This window comes from Paroedura picta, chromosome 15 (genome assembly GCF_049243985.1).
Source record: "Paroedura picta isolate Pp20150507F chromosome 15, Ppicta_v3.0, whole genome shotgun sequence".
Classification (NCBI taxonomy): Eukaryota; Metazoa; Chordata; class Lepidosauria; order Squamata; family Gekkonidae; genus Paroedura; species Paroedura picta.
Genome location: NC_135383.1, coordinates 3103427 through 3121457, shown reverse-complemented (window position 1 = coordinate 3121457; position 18031 = coordinate 3103427). Strand labels below are relative to the sequence as shown.

Here is an 18031-nt window from a genome sequence, read left to right as displayed (position 1 = left end):
GAACAGGGAGCCATTCCAATCCAAAAACCCCTGCTTTATAGCCATGGATAGCCCTAGTGCCTAACAAGCAAGCAGGGATTGTGCATGGGGGAAGGAGATTATGGGTGAGACCATGAAGCTACTCTGCATTACTGGGGAAAGGACGCAAGCTATTTGTCCACAGGCTGGCTTTTGCACAACTAATCCAGCCAACCTGCACACATTCTTTGAGCGGAGGTGTTTGTTTTAAACATTCTGACAATCACTCGTGAGCATATTTTTATATGATGTGAACTGCTGTGAGCCAGCTTGCTGGGAGCAGCGGTATACAAGAGAATTCGTGGCCCAGGCATAGACATCCTCACTTTTCCTGCCTCCTAATTTCTTAACGGTTGCAAAAATGGGCACTGCCAAACCACCTGCATTACACCAATCTTAATTCAGAATTTCCCATGTTCCATATGTTTATGTTCGACATTAATGCTATTTAAAGATCTTATCCCCCCTCTCCTTCACCCTCTTAGGAATTCCATATCTGGGCTTCTCTCTCTCTCTCTTTCTCTTTTTCTTTTTTTAAAGGATAGTTTATTAAGAAAAGCTGACTCTACCTCCGCTTCGCCTCCTGGAACAGCTCCGGCGAATAAAAAACCCACCTCGTAAGGAGACAGTTTTATTCTGTTGATCGGAAGACTGCGAGCCCAATTTATGATTGAACATAAGATCTCCAAATCTGAATTTATGCCTCGTAGCATAACGACAGGTCAACGAGATTAAAAGTATGTTCATGAGAGCACCGTAAGGCAATTTGAGTTTCACGGTTCCTTGGTGATTGGGCATTCAGTCTGAAAGGGGGGAAAGGGAGACGAAGGGGGAAACAAAATCAACAGCCGAGCTTTAATAAAACACTTACAGTCCTCAGGAACATAATTCATGACTGCAGTCTCTCCTACAAACACCCCCTCGCCATTAAAAGGGCCAGCCTCCCCCTTTCCCCCCTCCTCCCATAATTTCGGAAGGAGCCGTCAAGGAGATAACGGCGGCTGTAATAAATGGCCCGAATTAACGACCAAAAAAAAACGTTGCCTTGTCAAATGGAAATCCATGTCTTGAAACCAAGTCTGATTCTGCTCTGTCCCTCACAGGAGGGGAGACTCATCAGTGGGGTGAAATTGGGGTTGCCTGCTATGGGTTGGGAAATAACTGGTGATTTTTGGGGTGTAGCCTGGGGAGGGTGGGGTTTGGAGGGGAGGGACCTCAGTAGGGATCTAATGCAAAGGGATCCACCCTCTGAAGCAGCCATTTTCTCCAAGGGAATTGATCTTGCTCATAGAATCACAGAATCATAGAATCATAGAGTTGGAAGGGGCCACACAGGCCATCTAGTCCAACCCCCTGCTCTACGCAGGATCAGCCCAAAGCATCCTAAAGCATCCTAAAGATCTCATCCAGAGATCCACTGTAATAGCAAGAGATCTTCGGGAGCTACCTGGAGGTTGGCATGCTGAGTTGAAACCCTGTCAGCACACAACCAAAGAAACAGATTTCAGGAGAGGAAGAGAAACGGGTTCATAGTTTGGGAGTGACTTTTCCAAGGATACCCAAGTCATCTTCTGCCACAACCTGGGCAGAGAGACAAAGATTTTGGAAATTAGGAATGCGGTGGTCTTTTCCCTTTCAGGCTCTTGATGTGTTACAAAAATGTAATATAGGACATTTGTGGACAGTTGTTTGGGTGAATGTTTTTTTTCGAGGGGGCTGGGGCAGAACGAATTCATGGGGCAGCTATAGCAAGTAGGATGTATCCCGAGGAAACCTGCATGCGTTTGAAACAACAGAAAAGGTTCATTTAACTTTAAAGAACCAACTGCAAACACATCGACTGAGGGGAAAAACCAGGAAAATATGAAATGAGGCTTCGATTGCTTCAGCTCCATCAAGCCCAAATGTGATTATCACTCTTCTGGAGAGTCACAACTACTCCGCTTGTCAAAATAACCTCCAGCCGCCACTCAGCTTCTCATTGTGCCACAGAAGTGGCATCTATACAAATTTTACCTCAGAAGTTGCAGCTATATACATTTTACCTCAGGCAGAAATGTTACCTCAGCTTGACCAATTTATACCTGGAGAAAAAGACTGAAGGGCGGGCTGTCCAATCAGTGGAAACGCCTTAACCAATCAGCGACAGCCTTTCTGTTTGCCTCAGAGGAGTGACTGAGGCCTCTCCCCACTGAGGCGGATAAAAATTACCTCAGCCGCAGCCAATTCGCTTGAAACCAAAGAGAACGGGCCGAGAGCACCAATGAACAATGTTTTCAGCCACTCTGAGGCCTTATCCAGCCATCATAATAAAAGACGATATATACACTGTAGCTTGATTACATCCCCGCAAGTTGTGGTGTCTTAATGCAGATGTCGAAATGGTATGCTGGTTGGCCCTAAGCCAATAATTCAAACTATGGCAGTGCCCCAGCTTGATTCCTGGTGCCTGCCACTGGGATTTCTGCCCGCCATTTGCTTCTTCTCCAAAGCCAATACTTACTCCTGGCTTTCCTTAACGCCACTGGGCAGGAAGTGGTGCTTCAGAAGAACCAAGGAGGCATTACCATTGTTGTCCATAGGCCGCACCCAGTCAGAAATCACCACCTCCAAATTTCCCAACATTTTGCGATTGGCCCCTGCCCCCTTGGCTGCCATTTCATGATCCAACCCAGTCCCTCACGGCAGCCATTTAATGTTCTTTCCCTGCACTGCTACCAGAGACGCTTTTAACTGGAAGGAAACCGAAACCTTCTACATGCAAAGCCTCCTTTTAAAAAATCGTACGTACCCCAACAAAAATAATACTAGGCATGCAACGGCTATTCTCTTTTTATTGATGAGAAAATGAAGCTAAGGAGGGAGGGAGTTCATGAACCACACAGTGACTGGGGCAGGATCTTGATCCTAGCAGCTCATGACAACACCCGAACCACGACCTTCTTCTAAATGCTTGTTTGAAAAGTTAGGAGATTGTTTTCCCCAAATCCATCCTTGCCCTGTCATCTTTGTTTGCACCCAACCAATAGCTCCTAGCTCAGAGACTCATGATTAATATTTCTGGAATTAACAGAATAAGGAGAGAGCTCCAGAGAAACAGGAGTCAACTTGGTGAGGGGAAAAATTGGTTTCTACCATCTCTGGACATCATTTGTCGGTCTTTAATCTCTCTTTGCTTGCCATTGTGAAGAATACAAAGCTTTGTATTCAGGAGCCTCATCTATTTCCTCACAGGAGACACTGGCCCACCATAAATCCATTCAAAGATTGCCCAGCCTGGAAATGAAAATCTCTAAAATCGCTTTATCCAGCTTCCCGGCAGTGCCAAAATCCCAGATGACTTTACAAATCTGGCTTTCGGTGATTTCAAAGCCAATGGCGAGATGCTGAAGTTCTGGCTTCCTAGCGGACATGTGCACATGCACAAGCACTCACATCTGTAGCACACACATCTTCTATCGGCATGTGAAACTCATTACATTTGAAATGGATCTCACACGGGCTTCACACCTATGTTCAGGCTAGGGCTCTGGGGAATCTTCGGGAGGATCGGAGTTCCCATAAATCCTTTCTACTAGTTCATGAGCTTCCTGTTTCGGACCAGAATTGACACACTCTCCAGTTTCTAGCTGCAGAACGTGAGAGTTTGTTCCAAAGTTCTCGCTCTGGTACTGAACACAACTAGAAAAGACCACAATGCTCGGGAAAGTCGAACAACCAGATTTGAGTCCAACAGCACCTTTAAGACCCACAAAGATTTATCCAAGGTGTGAACTTTCCTGCGCATGCGCACTTCCTCTAACAAAGTTGAAGGCAGTAGGAGGAGAGGAAGACACAGCAGGAGACAGACCGATTCAATCAAGGAAGCAGCAGACTTCCGTTTGCAAGGTCAGAGCAAGGCAGTTAATGAAAGGGCGTTTTGGAGGTTATTTATTCACAGGTTTGCCATACCTTGAGAGCAACTTGAGTGCCCTTAACACAAGCATGTTGCTGGGTGGTCTTGGTGGCAAGAAGCCACTCCAGTTTTCTTGCAAAAGAAAATCCCTAGTCTTGTCCTCAGAGTGCAGTTCACTTCCAGATCTAGGTTCCCCGCACAACCTTGCCGTATGGCAGAAACTGGGCCACGGTTTGTTTATCGAGCAAATACGTCTCCGACAAGACGGGAGATAACCAGGATGTGCCCGCTCCGTCTTTGTTTAATCTGCTCTGTTGTCAGGCAGGGCGGTGGACCAGTAAAAGTTTCTCCTTTTGCCTGGGCTCCAGGGGCGTAGCGGCTTCAGAATTTATACAAATAAAGGAAGAAACTCAAAGTGCCGGCAGCACCAATCTGATTACAGAGTCATTTATTTTCTGGTCGTTAATAATTTGTGCAATAAAAGATTGCGTGCCTTTCTGAGTTAGTAGGAGTTATTGGCACAAATTTCCCCTCCGTGCCGGTGTGAGGCTGTGCCTGGGACATAAATTATTAGTTTCTTATCGCTCTCCTCTTCATTTTTCATGCTGCCACGGCTGAATCGCCAGAAGCCAGCCCCCGAGTCTTGCTCTTATTTTATGCTGCAGGGGCGAAGCGGTTATTCCGACTTTCATTATACAGCCGTCTCCAGCGTTCCAGCCCTCCCCCTGCCTTGGCAACCAAGGTGTGCCCGCTATCTTGTGTTTGCTTGTGTGCACACAACCGCCTGCGGAGACAGCCAGGTATTCCTCCACACCGCCAGCTTCGCTTCTAACAAACACGCCCTTTGCTGACGGCAGCCAGGAATGACAACATGACAGCCTTCCACCACCCTGCCAAGTTCTGACAAGACATCCATCTGGAATACGAGCAAGATGGTTGCATATGTTTCTCAGCAAGCCACCCCCGTGCTTAGCTATGTGCGGAGGACGCATGGGACATATTACAAATGTTGCCGGAGGAAACCACGGGACTCAAACAGCAGAGCACCAGCGTACAACGGGCTGATGGCCATTTGGATGACCAAGCGGTCTCCTAATGAGCCAGGAGGTGAAGAGCCAGGGTACAGAGTTGCATCCTCAACTGGGCTTGCCTGGAGCTCTTTGCAGGAATAAGCTCCGCAGCACAGAGCAGGGAGTGGAACGCCAAGCTCAAAATCCAGTCCCCAAGGTGCTGCTCACTGGTGCTTGTGTCCCCCCCGTGAAATCCTTCCTGGGCCCCACCAATGGTTTTTAGAGAGTTGGTGGGTTCAGGGAGGGCTATGCGCAAGGGTTTCCATTGTGTGAGTGGAAGCAAACCTACTCTGCTTTCTGTGGCAATAATTTTTTTGTGGTTGCGTCCACCCTACCGGGTCAGAATTCCAAAGGTGCCCACAGGGTCAGAAAGACTGGGGACCCCTCATCAAAGACGGGGGTACGTACTGCAAAAATAAATCAATAAATAAATAATCAAAACTGTAGCCTGCCTGATGGACTGCACCAAGTAAACATACACAAAGACACTTTTATGGAATCTGACCCTAGGTCCATCAAAATCCGTATTGCCTACTCAGACTGACCCTGGATCTCCAGTTTCTCATCACCCTCTGCATGATCCTTTTTTTAAAAACTGGAGATGCTGAGGATTGGACCTGGGATGTTCTGTATTCCAAGCAGACGCTCTGCCTGTGGACCACAGGCCCTCTGCTGCCGTAAAATGCACAGAAGACCTCAGGAAGAAAAGGGCTACCGATGGAGGAGAGCCTTCCTGCACTGCACCAGGCCCGTTAATGGTCCCCAGTCTGTCTGAAAGCTCAGAGCAATGAAGGTTCACAGATCTCTGGGTGGCAGTTTCCGCATTCTACACTCTAAGCAGGATATATTAGGAATCGAGCCAAAGTGGTTAAGTGACCCAGAAGTCCGGGGCTGCGAGGGAATCGAATTCTCAATCTGGAAACCTCGTGGCCCATGTCTTATGCAACTAACAGGCGGCCATTGCAGGCACAGAAGTAAATAGAGGCTGCATCTCCTCCGTCTAGCTGGCAGCATGGAAACTTTGGACCGGCCAGGCCTGACATAACCACCCAGTCCTTGGCCTTGCGCCCTTGCTTGGAACCTTCTGCCTGCTGCACTTGAGACGCTTTGGGTTCCAGGAACTGGCTTGGAGAACACACAAGGAGAGGTCTGGATTTGGGCAGCAGAGTTTAAATATGGAAAAGAGGTGCGCAGCACCGACCACTGAAAGAATACATTCGTTTTATTAAGCAAAAAAACAGCTATGTAAGAGGAGATAGTCCTTACAGTCGAACTGACTAACAGTTGTGTAGGCAGTCAGGGAGGAAGTGTGCTCAAAGGGGCAGGAAGTTTCTAACTGAGCCAATCAGGATACCAGAAAGTTCCTAATTGGAATATGCTAAGTACATATTGTCCCAATGACCCCTGTAGAATATTCTTCATGCACTGTTGAAATATGTGCACTACAGATCTTGCACCTTCCAACATACCTGTGACTTCCCTTTTGCCCAGTGTCTCGGCTGTCGTGGATAATTACCAGTAACCAAACAGCAGAAGAAAGGACCTGCTTTGTCCCTCCGGATCTCTGACTAGCGTACGAAGTGCCAGTGAGGGCACAAGGAGCTGCTGTAAAGATGCACCTAAAAGGCGATAGGGTTGGGAGTGTCCTGCATAGTGCAGGGGGTTGGACTAGATGACCCAGGAGGTCCCTTCCAACTCTATGATTCTATGATTCTAAAAGAACAGTGACCTCTCCAGAAACAACAACAGAAAGCATTCAGACCACAGGAAGATTCCAAGGCATGTTCAACTCCATTCAGCTTACAAATGCTGACGGAGCTAAATTCAAATCCTGCAACCTCCCTCCAGATGTCCATGGACCACAATTCCCGTGAGCCCCGCATGGGAATTGTAGTCCATGGACATCTGGAAGGCCGCAGTTTGACTACCCCTGCCTTAAACTAACCAGCTTTTCAGGGTATCAGCCTTTGAGAGTCACAGCTCCCTTCTTCAGATGTTGATGGAGCATGCCGTCTATATCCTTGGAAGACACGCTTTTCCAGGCCGGTGTGGGCCATCCCCGGTGAGGCCTGTTTTTCATAAGGGACAGAAGGAGGCAACAGTAGCATTTGATTCTAGGGACAGCAAGCAAGACATTCTCCTCCGTTGCGGGAAGAGGCACAACAGAGGGGAATGGAACACGCAGAAGGACAAGATGTCAACCCAAGATGGATGACTCAGTGCCCGATACGGCCCTCCAGCGGTTACGCAACACGGTGAGTGACTCGCTGATCTTTTCAAACCGGGACTGACATCCACAGCGTGAGATCTGCCTGGTTTGCCATTCACTCTGCACGTCAAATGTTTCCATGCTCAGATCCCGTTTTGCAAAGGGGGCCGTGAAGGCTAGTGGCTATCAGCCGCTGTCCACTGAAGCCAAATACAGTTGGCGCGAGGGCAGGCAAGGCGCTGGGGCAGATGGCAGAGTATAGGAGGAAGGGACAGGGAGCTTCCTGAAGCTGCACTTCTGCATTCCACATCAGCTGAAGCTTCCGGATCAGGTACAAGGATAGCCCTGCGCTGAGCCAGGTGCAGTCATGTCATCTGGAGGGGGCTGTTGCATGGGTCACAGTGGCCTGGTCGGACACAACAGATAAGGTGCTAGCTTAAAAAGCCAGCCATTGCTCCCAGGCAGCTGGTCAGCACACAGTGTGTGTCTGTGTGTGTGTAGAGTGTCCATCAACAGCTACAGCTGAAGCCAGACTGGAAAGGATCTAGGGTTGATGTTTCCTCCAGAAAGCTCTGCAGATGTAGCGTGACCTCACCCTCAACTACCTAACAGCTCCGCGGTTGGCCAGGACACTTGCATCCAGCATTGTTTTTTTCAGAAGCAGCCTGACCGCTGCCTCCTTCAGCTTCTCCGGGAAGATCCTTGAAGTCAAAGACAGGTTAATAATATCCGGGAGAGGGGCCCATATCCCCTCATTGTTGGCTTTCACCAGCCAAGAGGGGCACAGGTCAAGGAGGCAAGTGGCCAGACAAACAGCTCTGTCCACATCGGTCAAGGAGCGCATACTGCAGTGGTCCAAAGCTGGACCTTGAGATGGCCAAGGGGCCTCTGCTTGGCTAACTGCATCAATCTCAGCCGGAAAGTCCTGGCAGAGCGATGGGATTTTCTCCGCAAGAAAGCTTGTACTTCGTGGTGAAGAGCCAAATGTGAAATTTCTGACATTCCACTAAGGACATGAAAGGCTGAGTTGTTAGGAATAATCATGCTGGGCAAGAGTTAGCAGAGGCAACAGAGGCCATGAAGTTTGCACTCTTCGGCCTTTGCTGCCATCTTGTAAACATTCATAAGCGTCTTATAAGGTGGTCTTGAGGCTTCGGCACGGTTTTTTCCGCCAATCTTGCTCCAGCCGTCTCTGTTCCCGCTTCCGATCCTGCAGCTCCTGGGTGTAACAGGGCGCCGGCTTGGGACAGGAGCAGAGTGGGCGTCAGGGAGAAATTTCGTCGATGGCTTCAGAGTGTCGGTGAAGCCAATCCTTGGCAAAGCCCTGCCCAGCCGTTTGCCCCCCTCTCTGCCGTTCGAGAAGAAGCAGACAAGGGGGAATTATGCAGCTCCGTATTGTTCAGGCACACAATCCCCAAGCACTCCCCAGTGAGAAATTATATTTTAGGAATACTCTGCTGAGCCACAATCAAGGCAGGGGAAATACAGATATGTATAAATCGGGAGTGTGTCACAAATGCCAAGCGTGAGCACAAGGATAGCTGCAGCAAGAGCTGAGGAAGGAAGGGAGGCAAATATAAAGTGTGAGTGGCCAGGGTGGGGGGAGGGGGAGGTGTCAGCGAATGCAGGAGCTGCACGTCTGATCCTTTCGGCAACTATTTCTACCGGGTCTGGAAGCCACACCGCTACAGGATGTGCCGGGCAGGCGACGTAAGCACCCCTGCGAGGGAAATGATTCAAAATAGCTTTCAACTCATGGTCCTTCTGGACAGTGTAGAAGCGCCCTTGGCAAAAGTCCAAGAGAAATCTGGCAACGGGCCCCAGTGGCGGAAACTCTAGCAATTAGTCACACACACACTCTCTCTCTGTGTCTCTTTCTCATCGTAGGCCCCACCTGACGGGGCTTTTCCTTCCTGGTGATATAACTCATCAACAGGGATTGCTGCCTCTTTCCCTGACTGGGGTGCTTCCTTTACATGCATTAGAACAGGGGTAGTCAACCTGTGGTCCTCCAGGTGTTCATGGACTACAATTCCCATGAGCCCCTGCCAGCGAAAGCCACAGGCCAATCCCTCAACCTCTAATTCACAAGGACAAAACCAACTCTTGTCCAAAAGAAGGGTTCACCAAAGTTCTGGTCTTGGGAGGAGAAAAGGAGGTGACTGGGCACAGCAAGAAAGAAAATAAACAATGATCCACCCTTCACTCCTCACCTGGTATCCCGGTCGCCCCGGGGCCCCTGGAAGACCAAAGGGCCCCTCCCAAGGACTCCCAGAAGAACATGCTGGCTCAGCCTTTGATCTCAGCCTTTTGGGATATTTATCATTTCTCCCTCCATTTACTAGAGCGCCTGTCTCCTTCGCCTTTCTCTCCCTCTCCCTCTTGTCAAAGATCCATACAGAATTTGTTTTCCTGCCACCAGCAGCTGTCACGGTGGTGCTTTCTATAAAATAAACTGGCGGGGTGCCAGCCAGCCCTCCTCAGCAAAAGAATCCCTCTCCCAAAATCAACACCAAATGTCTCCCTGGGCTCTGCGAGTCCCCCAAGCCCAGCCTGCCCCCCCCCTCCACCGACCGTCTTAGGCAAATTCCTGTGGAGCTGGAAATCGCTCCCTCCACCACAGAGGCGGTCGAAAACAGGCAGAGGGGACCCTGTGAAATTTGAGGGAAGGGGGGCTTCCAAACAGAAACAGAAAAGAAAGACGGGTCTTTGGGAGACTCCGCCAAGCAAGTTCAGCAGCTGACATGCAAAGGGAATTGGACTCCTGCCTGCGGAGCGGAACAGGTCAAACCTGTGCCAGGAAGGCTCTGGGTGGGTGGTCCCTCCACACGCCATTTTTCAAAACCGCCCCTGGAAATCTCTCCCTGGGATCCTTCACTCCCATCTCATCTGTGAAATCCTGGTAATAACGGAAGGTGGTCTTGGGGGGGCTGAACTCTATCCGCCTCGGACAGGAAGATGCATTTCAATAGGCACGTGGCTGAGATGTGCCAGGGGAAAACGACTGTGAAGGAAATCATGCCATCCTGCATGGTGGGCTTTGGGCACTTGTCTTGTAGGATCCGCAGGGGAGCCCTGACGTTCCCCACTCCTGACGTTCCTTTGACTCTTTGGAAGTTCTGAATGGGCTGTTTTGGATTCCAGGCAACATGCTGTCGTCTCATTAACTGCCTGCCGGCTAAGGAAATAAAGCTGGAAAATCAATATTTTGCACTGATTTGGACAGCTCAAGCCAACCCGAAATCATCAGGTCTCACAAGCTAAGCAGGGTCAGCCCTGGATAGGATTTGGATGAGAGACCACCAAGGAAGTTTGTCCCCACAGACTTATCCTGCTGCTGACAGGCCAGGGGAGGTGGCTGGTTCACCGTGCCCTGCCTGTGAGCTGCATAGGAGCACTACGGTGGTTTTTGGTTGGAACCGGAATATGATCAGATGGGCCTGATCCAGCCAAGTGCTGTCTACAGTTCCTTGGGCACCATCATCTGGGAGGGAAATTCCATGGACAGGGACATTTATTCTCTGTTGCAGGGGTCAGGCCAGGGAAAATTATCTATTTATTTACATTATTTCTAGTCAGCCTTTTTCACAAGGTGGATTACGCAGAGTAAATCCGGTATAGTCACAAAAATTGGGATGTTCAGTGGATGAATCATGAGGAGCGTAGACGTCTGGGAGCAACCAGAAATCTAAAAGACAGACCTGGAGCATACTAGTATTAACACGACACAGTAAGCAGTGCCAAAATTACATATTAAATTTTACTTGCAATAAGCTATTAACACCAGTGCAGACCACAGTTCTTTCCCCTTTATTCCACTATTTTTGTAAATACGTAAGTTATGCCCAGGTGGTGAGATTCCCAGGGGCACGTGGCTAGTCGCTGTTAGAAACAGGATGAAGAGGAGGAAGAAAAGAAGAGCTGATTTTATACCCCGCTTGCCTCTACCCTCAAGAGTCTCAAAGTGGCATACAATCTCCTTCCCTCCCTCTGTCCACAACAGGCACCTGGTGAGGCAGGCAAAGCCGAGAGAGTTTGGAAAGAACTGTGCTTGGCCCAAGGTCACCCAGCAGGCCTCATGTTGAGAAAGAGCGGGGCATCAAGCCCATTTCTCCAGACCAGAGTCTGCCGCTGTTAACCAGGACCTCATGATGGATGCTAGATTAGAGTCGATTTTGGTCTGACCCAGCAGGGCTGTCCTTCTGTTGGCGCTCACATGTGCTCCAGTAGCTTGCAGGAACAGCGTGTGACCTATTTTCCAGATCCCTGCCAAGGCCTGGGCATCTTCCAGAAACCATGCAAGGCATTTTTAAAAAACATTTCAAGCTGGGGGGCAGGGACAATTAACATACCGTCTCGCCCTTCCCCTGCACCCAGGATAGGGGCAAATGTATAGATAAGCAAATAAATTATCAGGGGGCTCCTTTTTCTTTCACTCCCTCAGCATAAGGACATCTCCATCTAAATGGCAGCCTTTTGCATTTTCTATAGCAACCGTTATCCAAGCCTCTCCAGGCCCCTGACAGGCATTAATTGATTGTGCTTATCATCAATACTCCCAGGAGTTCAGTGACTAATGGCCAAGCAAACAGGACATGCAGGGGTGGGGGGAGGAAAGGGGGGGAAAGGAACATTCCCCCTTCTGGAATAATTATTTGGAATACAAAGGGACGTCCCCGAGGACAGGGCTGGCCTAACTATGCCCCCCACCCACAAACCGGCAAGGAAGTTCTCTTGCAGAGTAACAGGGACAGGAGAACTGGCCCACCCTACCCTACTCTGCTCATCTCCTCTTGTCCTTGAGGACGGCCTTGGGCCTTGGAGGACAGACAGTCTGTGAGGCTAATGGAGAGCATTCCCAAACCCACTTGTCAGTTTAGAAAAGAATGGGAGGAGGGGGGGGGGGGAGACGGTGCTTGCCTGCCGTATAGTGCAGGATCCCACCACTTCTGGGGGTTTCTTGAAGCCTGAAGGATGTTTCAGGGGGTCCTCAGCAGGATGAGAAAGGCTGGTCTAGGGACAGTGCGATCACCAGGATGGGGTGGGGCAAATTGTACTTGTGCTGAAATTTAAAAAATGTACATATTACAATGCTATTTTTGCATTCTATGAAACTTTTTGTTGCTCCATAAAGACCAAAATTTTAATCAAGAACCCCACCCCACCACTCCCCGGCCAATGCTGTCCTGCTTTACCACAGAGGAAATCAAGCCAGGCCTACGAGACTCTGGGGAAGGGCTCTCCTTCCTCCGTGCCCTGCGCTTCCAGGGGCATCTCGCTGGCTGAGACCTTTTGCCCACAAAGAGCATTCTGCACCCTTATATGTACAGAAAAGCACAAAGTCCTGGCAGCGGAGGGGAGCATGTTTCCCTTTGGCCTCCCCCCCCCTCCCACATGCCTTTCGTGGGCTGCAGGACTCTGGCCCAACTGCCTTGACCCCATCAGCTTTCTCAGCCGTGGCTGGAGCCGCTGGGGATGTGGAGCCAGGGCTGCGAGGAGGCTGGCGGCAAAGACGCATTTCAATTAGCAAGGCCGCTCCGAAGCTGCCTCCTATGTGAGTCATTTGCTATCCGAGCAGCACAGAAAGAGGGAGACAGAAGCAGCAACGACTGGGATCAAAACCAGACACCCGGCACAGTTCCGGAAAGTTACGCTCTGATTTTTGACAGCCTCCAAAAGACCAGACATTCCCACAAACGCCTAGACCAGGGGTAGTCAAACTGCGGCCCTCCAGATGTCCATAGACTACAATTCCTATGAGCCCCTGCCAGCGGATGCCGCAGTTTGACTGCCCCTGGCTTAGACATCAGATCTGTGGAATACCACTGGAGAATTCCCCCCTCTGCACCCACACAATAGCCCCCCACCCAGCCATCTACTCCACACTTAAGGATTTCCACTCCCTCCCACCCACCCCAGCACAAAAGGTGTTCACGTTCTAGAAAGCCTGTTTTGCTCCTGAGCAAAATGTGAGTCCAGGGACACCTTTAGGACCAGCAGAGTTTTATTCGAGGTGTGAGCTTTCGTGTGCCGGCACACTTCCTTCAACAAGGAAATAGGAATCATCCGAGGGCAGACAGAGGGAGAGAGTAAATTAGCAGTGACTTAGTAAACAATATCACGGAGATATCCAACAAACACGCAGCAGCGTAAGGAAGAACAAATAACGCCACGCTAGAATAACAAACAGAGGAAGGTCTGGGAAGGAGAGGCTGTTCCTTGTGTTGTTTTGGGAACTGGCAAGATGAATTAGTGCAGTCACAGAACAGGTAGCCTTCGAGTTTAGGGGAGGGAGCGAAGGGCGTATCTAGGAGGGCAGGAGATGGGTCACCCTCATCCCAACATTAGCACAGGCCGGAAGCGTTTGGAGGGGAAACGCTCGGCCTGCAGTTGGCCAAGAGGGGTCCCTCCTTCAGGCATGGCATGTGAGCTACCCGAAGGCCTTGGGCAGGTGGGATGCTGACCGCAATGGACCATTGTTTCGATCCAGCCAAATTCTCTTCCCATCTCTTTTATCGAGGCCAACATCTCCTAGAGGCCCTTATTTGGGGACGTGCTCCAGATTTCTGGCTGGCTCCACAAACTCCCTCTGTAACTCAAGCTCGGTGACCTTCCCAGAAAGCAAGCGTGACACCTGAACCGTTCGTCCCACGGGGACTGCAGCCTCCAGCAGGCCCTGAGTCACTCCTGACTCACCTAGTCCTTGGGGAAGGGCGGAACTTCCAGATCGAGTTAAGGTTACCAGGCGGCCGAAGGGCCCTGCCAGAATTGTAGATAAGCATAGCTCTGGCCAGCAATAGCTCCCAAGAGCCAGTTCTGGTATGTGCTGTCAAACTTTGTCTTCGGTAGCTAAATGGAAAAAGATGCGCAGACTCCGTCATACCCCTTGGATCTGGGCCCCCTGCCCCCTAACCCCAGGGGTGAGGGGGATACTTGGGGCCAAACTGAACAGGGAGAAGAAGCCACGGAGGAAGTGGGCTCATTTTGAAACGTAGCATTGGAGGAGAGTTTTCTGGATACTGCAGACGGCCAAAAAGACAAATCATTACCCTAGATGATTGTTTAACTTAGATGGTTGGAATTTCAGAAGAGGAGGGGTTAGGAGGTTTTGAAGAATGGGTAAAGAGGGGGACCAGCCACTGATGCAAAGCGTTGGCTTTGAAAACGGGGGTGAGTATCTGGATCCCGTTCTGGCTTGACCCAGAGGGATTATGAATCAATAAAGCGACAATAATTGGACCCATTCATTATTAAGAGAAACTTTGTTTTGGACGCCGCTTGGTGGGTTTCTTCTCGTTTTGAATCTCCGGGTGACAGAGATCAGACCCCCCTGGTGAAAATGGGAAGGTGAACTCAAGAGCCTTAGACCTTACAGTGGCCCCACCCCTCTCTGAACCCCACCTTCCTCAGACTCCCCCCCCCCCCCCAAATCTCCAGGTATTTCCCAACCAGGAGCTGGCAACTCTGCTGAACGATGTATGAATCAAAACCACAGATGTACGAATCAAAACCACATTTACGGTTTTCCCATCCCAAGCAGGCGGGCTTTTTCTCCAGTTTCTGTTTTTTAAATCTCACCTGATTTATGCAACACCTCTCCCAGTCTGGATTTCCCCGGTTCCTAACCCCCCCCCCACGCTCAGCCTCCCTAAAGTCTCCAGCTTGCTGTATCAGCTCTCCCCCCTGCCCTTTATACCTGAAGCCCCCTCCCAGAATACCAATGCAGTGCCACCTCCCCCACCCTCCCCTTTAAATACCTCCCAGAGGGGCTCATTTCCACAAGCAGCGCTTTCACCACAGTTAAAATGCTAATTTGCAGGGTTACAGTTTCCCCTCTCTGGCATCCTGTGCTCTCCCCTTTGAGCATAAATTACCCGGCTCCTGTTCAGCTCTTGTTAATTGCAAAGGGGCCTGCCTCAAAGACCATCTCCTCCGCTGGTGCCGGAATGAGCCCGGTCGGGACCGTCATTTTCTTCCCCCCGAATTTGCCACCTGCGGAAGCGTCTTCATCTGTGGGGCTGCCCCCAGGGCACAGTGGGGAGCTGATCCAGCTGCAGCCTGATCACCCCCCCCCCCCGTCCAAACGCACACTTTCATTTCTCCTTCCAGATGTCCTCTAAAAGCGCGCCAGCAAAGCAATTCTAAGCTGGTCCACTCCGAATCCTGCTCAGGTCTACTCAAGGAAAGTGTTTTGAGGATTGTCCTGTCAGGGTCTTACAAATCCGCCGTTTGTACTCAGAAACGCCGCTCTTCCCAGGAGGCCAAAATTATTTCCATGTGTATATGCTCCCCCCCCTGCCCTAAAACTGGCTTTCATGGCTGCTCAAACTAAATGTTTGTGCTTGGGCAGCTTTGACCCCCAGCCCCCTTCTCTTCTCTTCTCTTCTCTGTTCTTTGGCACAAGCAACCCGGCACTTGATTTGGTTTCTGCGTTTGATTTCTGCTCCTCGGTTAGATCCACGGTTCTCTACCGCTTCATACACCGCGGCTAACCTTTCGTGGCGTTCTTCTCAGTAATGCGCACCCAACGCTCATCCAGAGACAAAGAAGATGGCTGCAGACCGTGGCTACACTCTTCAGCTGCACCTCGGCCCAAGATAAGGCGTCTCCGGCTCACATTGGCCACCCTCCCGAAAGTCCATTAACGAACCAGACTGTTTCCTCACACTCATGAAAGCGGGATGCTTTGGCACCGCAAACTCACCTCCATTCGGTGACACAACCCACACACACACACACACACACAAACTTTTAGAAGCTGCTCAGGATCGAGAGTGGTAGTGCCCGAGAGACAATAGTGTTGGTTTTAAATAGGTGGGTACTACTTTTCTGAGGAGCGCTGGCAGCAGATTTACACCCGACTCCAAACAGCTAGATTTTGCAAAAGGACCCAGGCTGACCTCCCCTCCCTGTTTCACATGGACACAAGAGGAAAAAGCAAGAGCCCCGGAATGCCTTAAAGCAGGGGTAGTCAACCTGTGGTCCTCCAGATGTCCATGGACTACAATTCCCATAAGCCCCTGCCAGCATTTGCTGGCAGGGGCTCATGGGAATTGTAGTCCATGGACATCTGGAGGACCACCGGTCGACTACTCCTGCCTTAAAGACTCACAAAGGCTGTGTGACAGGGCAGGGACTTGGCTCACTGCATGTTGGCATCTGAAGTGAGCAAGTGACTCATGAAAGCTGCCACAAATTTTCGCAGCCTTCAAGGTGCTCCAGGTCTCTTGTTTTTTTTTCCTACTGCTTTTCTCCTGCTTTGGGCAGACTAACATGGCTACCCATCTTGATCTAACTACTTGGGAGGTGCCTTATAGTGAATCATGCCCTTGGTCCCTCAAAGTCTGTGGTGTCTACTCAGACCGACAGGGTCTCAGGCAGAGGCCTTCCACATCACCTGCTCCCTGCAAACGCTGGCAGGGGCTCGTGGGAATTGTAGTCCATGAACATCTGGAGGACCACAGGTTGACTCCCCCTGACCCAGAGAGTCTGTGGCAGAGCAAAGATCTGAAGAGAAACCTTCCTGACCCAGCAGCACTTGGAATCCTCAGACTCCTCTCCAAGGAACTACGGCTACTCACTGGGGCCATGTTATTCTAGTGCTCTCTTCACGCTGCCTCCCCACATCCTCCCGAAACATTCTTCCGCCCCTTGCTGGAGCACAGTGTGGCCTGGGTCCCTGAAGTCTGGGGCGGGGCAGGGGAAGCAGCATCTCTAATAGGCATGTCTGTTTCCGGGCCTGGCAAGCTCCAAGCTGCCCTTCCGTGCCAGGAAAGTTCATTCATCCACCCATCCATCCATTCAAGAGAGCGCCGGAGAGAGATAAAGGGGAGTGCATCTCCACGGATCTCGCTTCCGACCCAGCAGCCAGCTGCCGCACGCAACGGAGACGGGGGCGCGTCAGAAATTCCGGCAGGCCTCGGTTCTTTGAAAGGCAGGAGGGCCTTAATGTGTTTAGCAGGGAGGCTCTTTTCTTTCTTCCTCTTTCTCAAAAATGGAAGGAGACGACGCTGGTTGGCGCAGGGCTTCTTTTATGCCCGTGAAAGAAAAGAACAAGCACGGCCGCCTCGCCCTCCCAACGCAGCCGAGTGGCTCAGAGAACAGCTCAAAGTGGGTCATTCCTGGGACGGTTCCGGCCGGGCTTTGTTTCCAAAACACAGCCTCGCTCAGCCGGCCGGGAGCAGCAGAGCCGGGCAGGACCTGATGCGGAGCCAGGGCGGTCAGGACCTCAAGTCGGGGCTGGAACCCAGGTCCAAGTGCGGCGGGGGAGACATGGAGCCATGCCAGAATACTGCTGGTCAGGAACGAACCCAGGTGCTTCAGGGAGGCAAGCTGACTGAGGAGTTCTCTGGGGTTTGGACCTGCGAGAATGCAGAGGTAGTCAACCTGTAGTCCTCCAGATGTTCATGGACTACAATTCCCATGAGCCCCTGCCAGCATTTGCCCCTGGTTTAAAGGGAAACCCCTGGTTTAAAGGGAAAAACTGCAGAGGCAAGAACTGGATGCTATCCTGGCCTGAAATACTCCATCCTCCTTTCAGGATTTAGCAAATTCATGATAGACGATCAAGGTACCCAACTTTCCCAAGCCCAAGGCCACCTTTGGAACTCTGATATGGAGTGGTGGGACCAACCACAAAATGGCTGCCACAGGAGGAGGGACCAGCCACAAAATGGCGGCTACTGGAGGCGGAACCACACAGAAGGGCAGGGGGAAACTGGGCTGGGTCAATATTAGGTCTAATCCATCAGAGCCACCCTTGCGAGCCGGTGTAATGTAGTAGTTAAGAGTGTTGGATGAGCATTTGGAGGACCCACTAGTGCCATGGAAGCTGGCTGG

At 50.7% G+C, this 18031-nt stretch overlaps 1 long non-coding RNA gene across 3 annotated transcripts in view; it reads right to left on the bottom strand.

Moving 5' to 3' along the window:
- Nucleotides 1-645: 645 nt before the first annotated feature.
- The window catches only part of LOC143824846 (uncharacterized), a 51029-nt gene continuing 33643 nt past the window's right edge, over nucleotides 646-18031 (bottom strand). Inside the window, exon 5 of one of the 3 annotated variants that reach the window (XR_013226888.1) lies at nucleotides 646-821. This is a non-coding gene — a long non-coding RNA (uncharacterized LOC143824846). Of the gene's footprint in view, nucleotides 822-12228; nucleotides 12255-17286; nucleotides 17554-18031 lie in introns of those variants that run through there. The other 2 variants (XR_013226890.1, XR_013226889.1) reach the window with 2 other exon arrangements.